Raw genomic sequence first — 5,479 nt, forward strand, 5'->3', positions numbered from 1 at the left:
CTTCCTGTGTCGCATTGAAAATATGGAACGGAAATGTCTTCACTGAATATTTCAGTTTCTGTTCATTTTCACTTTCAGTGCTTTCAATCGGAACGCAAACGTAGCCATCTAAGGACAAATTAAAAAAAAATGATGTAAGCTAGTAAATTATCAGTAGCATTAAATAAACAAATAGTTTTCTCACTGAAAACACAAGTGTTTCACAGATCAGTCTTCAGTCGACGGTCACCCGCTCCCCTTGCCGTTGCCCTGTCCCCCGCGCCGCGGCTGGTTCCCCCCCCCCCCCCCCCCCAACGAAATTGATAATAGTATATATCATGTCCGTGGTGTCCCCCGCTCCCCAAGCTCCAGTGATCCCAGAACCCGGAATACTATGGGCCTCCAGAATTTGTACTTTATCAATCATTCTTCTTCATATACTTCCTCAAGATGCCGCGGCCGCGCAACTGACCACCATCAACTTGCTGGCGGTGATTATGAGTGAAGATGATGATGATGATGATGGTGTGTGTGTGTGTGTGTGTGTGTGTGTGTGTGTGTGTGTGTGTGTGTGTGTGTGTGTGTGTGTGTTAACATATGCAAGTTTAACTGACAGTTCACTGATATACTAGTCTAGAGTTGACTCAGTCGATGATTAACCGTCAGCAACTGATCATGTAGTAATCCGCGGTCAGTTTTTCCTGTAGTTTTGTGTTGTGTCTGAACTTTACGTCTGAACCTTGATACTGTATGCCGGCGTGCACCCCCTGTCATGAACTTGAACTGCAGTATGTATATCTCACAGTGAAAAGGGTCGATCAGTGCAAACTGAACTTTGATGGGGCACCAGGCTGAGTCAGTGTTCGTAGGGTGTCACTCTGTGGCGTGAGTTTGATACACATCCAAAGGAGGGCGGGGGGAGGGAGGGAGGTCGCCGGCCGATGATAATACGTGTGTGTTGATAGCAGCTACGGTTACCCCTCAGTTAATGCCGTAGTGCGTCATACCGTCTGCTTACGTTTTACCTCCGCTGCCGTCAGTCAGCCGCGAATCGATAGTTCATTCCCAACTGGAATCATTAAGTGTGTCCATTGCAGTATCGGAAAGCTTGTAGCGTGGGCACGGCTGAACCGGTAAAACACATATTGACCGTGGGTGACAAATGTACCAAACCCTACACTAAAACGGTCAGTTCTTGTCGTCAGTTTTCCTGTGCTGGACATGACCCAAACTTCAACTGATTAACGAAGCCGGTGAGGACATCAACTACGTTCACTGACACCATCGTTTTGGCGGCGTTTTGGACTCAGTGAGAAAAACTACAATAAGAATTACTCTGGTTGTGCACAGTTGGTGTAAAACAGATCTGGCCTTTTTTTATCCAGATTTTTTCTTTCTTTTCTTTTTACACAAAAGTAATTGAATTACAGGAAGACTGATTTGCAGATGAATACTTCGTCATGAATTTGGTGAGTGAGGCCATCAAGTTTTGGACTGACGTTAATCTCCGCGGTACTAGTAGACGTCTCAGTGTTTGATGGAGAAGCTTGCATGACGGTTACTGGATCAAGCTGACCCAGTTTGAAAAAAAAAAACCCAAAAATTGTGTGTTCTCTGAATCGGTGACTTTGAGTAATAGCTAAATGGTAGCTGGGCACCAGTAACGCAGCCAATAACAGAAGCAATAACAAAACAACAACAATTACCATCGCCATCAAAAATATCATCTTGCTTTGTTTTCAGTTAAATTCTTGGAAAATAAAGGGCCTAACCACCATCGCTACGATAGTGTGCTCAGTAGATGGGCCTATGATGGAATGAAGTCCCGGGTAAAGTCCCAGCACGTGCACCGTCTTTGGAATCAGTCATGTGACATTGATTGACGTGCCGCGTGGTGCCTGTCAAAACTGCGACGACTGATGCAAGTCTGCAGTACTTGCGTTACGCGCGAAGTATATCCCACTTGGCTCCGTCAGTGCTTTGTCAGTCAGTTCCCGAGGCTCACTGAGTCCATCGACTGTCGTACGCTCTTGTCAGTTGTTCTCGTCCTCATCAGAGTCTGTGACTGCCGGCTCCGTCCCCCGAGATTCGTTGACTGCGTGCACTGGCAAGGTGGGTGCTTCTCTAACCTCACTACAAAATCTTATAGTATATATATATATATATATATATATATATATCAATATATATTGTCTTTAAAATAAAAAAAAATAAAAAAAAAAAAGAACCCCATAATGATAAACATTTGAAAATAATTGTTTTGACAGAAACTCTGATGAACATTGCTTTCTTTTCAGGCTAAGTGTGCGCGCGCGCGCGCGCACACACACACACACACACACACACACACACACACACACCGTCACACCGACTGTCACGGCACATACACACACAGGGAGGGAGAGAGGGAAATTAGCGAGAAACTGAGAACTGAGAAAATGACGGGGGTTGGGGGGGGGGGGGGGGGTCAGAACGAGAGAAAATAAAAATCACATTCTATATTGGAAAAGTTCCGTTTAACACACAAATCATGCTGAACAGGGCTGGCATCCGACGGACGACAAAGATCAAATGACTACACATTATGACCAACCATTGCCCATAAAATCAGTAATATTTGTAGAGTCACACTGTGCACCTAAGTAAAACCTTACATTGTGTGTGGAGAAAGTGGGACGGAGGTATCAGTCCTGCACGCCGTGGAACTAGTCCTACATCACATGTTTAGAAATGGCCCGGGTTGATTGTTTTAGGCAGCCTACTGGTTGAAGCTCACGGTAAAACCGTCTGCGAGATTAACAAATAATTAGGCCAGGAGATGAAACTGATGATTAACAAAATAGTAAAGAGTGGTCACTCTCTCCATTCACAAGGTACACAACTTCAACGGTCAGTGCTGCTTACGCTAACGGCAGAGTCAGCTAGCACACAGGTAAAATAAAAGGTACATTGGAACGAACCCAGACACTTCCTCAAGAAAGGAAGCGCCGGGCCTGTCCTTGTACCGATCATTTGACATGTGCACACAGCAGCAAAGACAGAAGAAATGTACAAACACAAACCAGCTTTTATTCAAGACTAGCATCGGCCTCTAGTTTAATCCTGAACAAACCACACTGCCGACACAACACATGGGCAATACAGAACAAACACACGGTTGCCTCGGTGTTTTTTCATCTGGAAATTAATAAATAATGAGACCCGCAGGAGGTGTTGATGTATTGAGACACACGTTCCATCACGGCATCCACGCGCGCGCACACGTTACACGTAGTACACACTCACACACCGTGGTACGGCAAGCGCTTCGACATTCGCCGCGTCCGGCAGTGCGTACGCACATGCACATTGACACACACTCATGCGCGCGTCAGTATATACATGTAGAATATATTTTCCCGGAATATTGTACCCGGACAAGCACTGAGTTTTGTTTCTAATCATCCATATGAGAGAGAAAGAGACAAGACAAGACAAGACAAATTCTTTATTTCGAGGATAATAGATAAGCACTGGTGTGCTTTTTTACATCCAGTCCCCGCCCTGAATAGGGTCCACACTATACAATACTAAATAAAATGAAAGCATGGTGTTAGTAGAGGGAGGATTTTTTAAAAAATAATAATAAAAACAAAACAAAACAAAACCGGCAAAAAACAAAACAAAAAACAAACAAACACACACACACACACACACATGGCATACAGGTACACAGAGAGAGAGAGAGAGAGAGAGAGAGAGAGAGCAGACAAGAATTCTTTATTTTCGAGGATAATAGAAACACTGACGAGCGTGCTCTTTTTCATCCAGTCGCCGTCCAGTGAACAGGGACTGCACTACACAATACTACAAAAAGTCATTACCATCAGTGGTAATAATAAGATACATGAAAAAAAAGAAGAAGAGAGAGAGAGATGCGTGTGTGTGTGTGTGTGTGTGTGTGTGTGTGTGTGTGTGTGTGTGCGCGTGTGTGCGCGCTTTCAATTCAACTATGTGTGTTTAAGAGAGCGAGCGAGAGAGAGACAGAGACAGAGACACAGACAGAGACTGAGAGACAGAGAGGGAGAGACAGAAAGATCTACGTCGTTCTACACCTATTCGATTTCACACTTGCAAAATATGTATACACGGTTCATGATATATGCATAATCAGTACTTCCACCAACAGATAGATATATAGATAAGTACATAAATAGATAAACCAACTCTCGTCTTTTCTATAACAGGCCTGTGTCAGGACATCTACGCCGCACCCGGGCCACGCAGAAAGCAGCTCCAAACTCGCACGAACTGTTGTCCTTCTCCATTTTGTGACGATGACGGCCCGAACAGTGTCCCTCCTGATGTCACTGCTGGTTCTGACGTCATGTCTGTACACAGCGCACTGCTTCTTTCGTCAAAGCCATTTCTATGGTAAGATTCAGGGCCCAAAGTGACTGTTGGTTTTGTTCAGTTGTTGTTGTTTTTTTTAACCCGCACTGTGGGGATAGAGAGTAAAAATCACACCAGATATGGGACAGTGTTACGTTTTCATCATCATATATCAATAACGAGGTCTAGTTGTATTATAAGCCAATTGATATTAGATAACACAAAGACCGGGCCAGCAATGAAGAAAGTGGGCTTTTTGGCTGTCAAGATATTATGTGGTTTTTTTTTGTTTTTGTTTTTTTTCCTTTTGTTTGTTTGTTAACACACACACACACACACACTCTCTCTCTCTCTCTCTCTCTCTCTAAAACACACACACACACACACACACACACACACACACACACGGAGAGAGACAGAGAACGAACTGGGAATAGGCGAATCGGGACCACCTGTTTACTGATAGGCGAATTGGGAATAGACGAAACGGGGATGGACGAATCAAGAATAGACGAAACGTGAATGGACGAATCAAGAATAGACGAAACGTGGATGGGCGAATCAGGAATAGACAAAACGGGGATGGGCGAATCAGGAATAGACAAAACGGGAATAGGGACGATACATCCTGTGGCTAACTGACCGTGACACTTCTGTGTTGTGTCTCCACAGATCGTATCATGGAGATGACGCGGCAGGAGCGCCGCGCCCAGCTACTGCGGGGCATGTGCCAGATGTTCGCTGCCCGCTCGGTGTCCAGAAAGATGTCCCTGCATCTGTGTGCCCGGCTGGGCTTTGCCTGAGGTCGCGGCCGGTGTCCATCGTCGTTTTTGTGACCTCAGTGACCTGCAGCCGTCAGCGCAATGTTGGAGAAATTGTTGGCACAGCTGTGGTGTTAGCCAACATGTACGGGGAAAGTAGTCATAACTCAGTGGAACTGAACTTAGTGCTATGGAAAAGCGACAGCAAGTTTGACATTTTTGCAGTGTAGAAGTCCAAGGCTGCACACACACATACACACACACTTCACTCTAACAACACATGCATTGTTCATACACAAGGGACAAAAATAGAATTGAACAGAAATATTTTTTCATATTCATTTATTCTTTTTACTTTATCAGGAAGT

General features: G+C 44.7%; 1 long non-coding RNA gene across 1 annotated transcript in view; it reads left to right on the plus strand.

The window, feature by feature from the left end:
* Positions 1 to 1,919: 1,919 nt before the first annotated feature.
* Positions 1,920 to 5,479, plus strand: part of LOC143300717 (uncharacterized) — a 4,250-nt gene continuing 690 nt past the window's right edge. Inside the window, exons 1-3 of the long non-coding RNA XR_013057685.1 lie at positions 1,920 to 2,091; positions 4,206 to 4,392; positions 5,023 to 5,479. The exon at positions 5,023 to 5,479 is cut by the window's right edge and continues 690 nt beyond it. This is a non-coding gene — a long non-coding RNA (uncharacterized LOC143300717). The remainder of the gene's footprint in view (positions 2,092 to 4,205; positions 4,393 to 5,022) is intronic.

The sequence above is a fragment of the Babylonia areolata genome, chromosome 26 (genome assembly GCF_041734735.1).
Source record: "Babylonia areolata isolate BAREFJ2019XMU chromosome 26, ASM4173473v1, whole genome shotgun sequence".
Classification (NCBI taxonomy): Eukaryota; Metazoa; Mollusca; class Gastropoda; order Neogastropoda; family Buccinidae; genus Babylonia; species Babylonia areolata.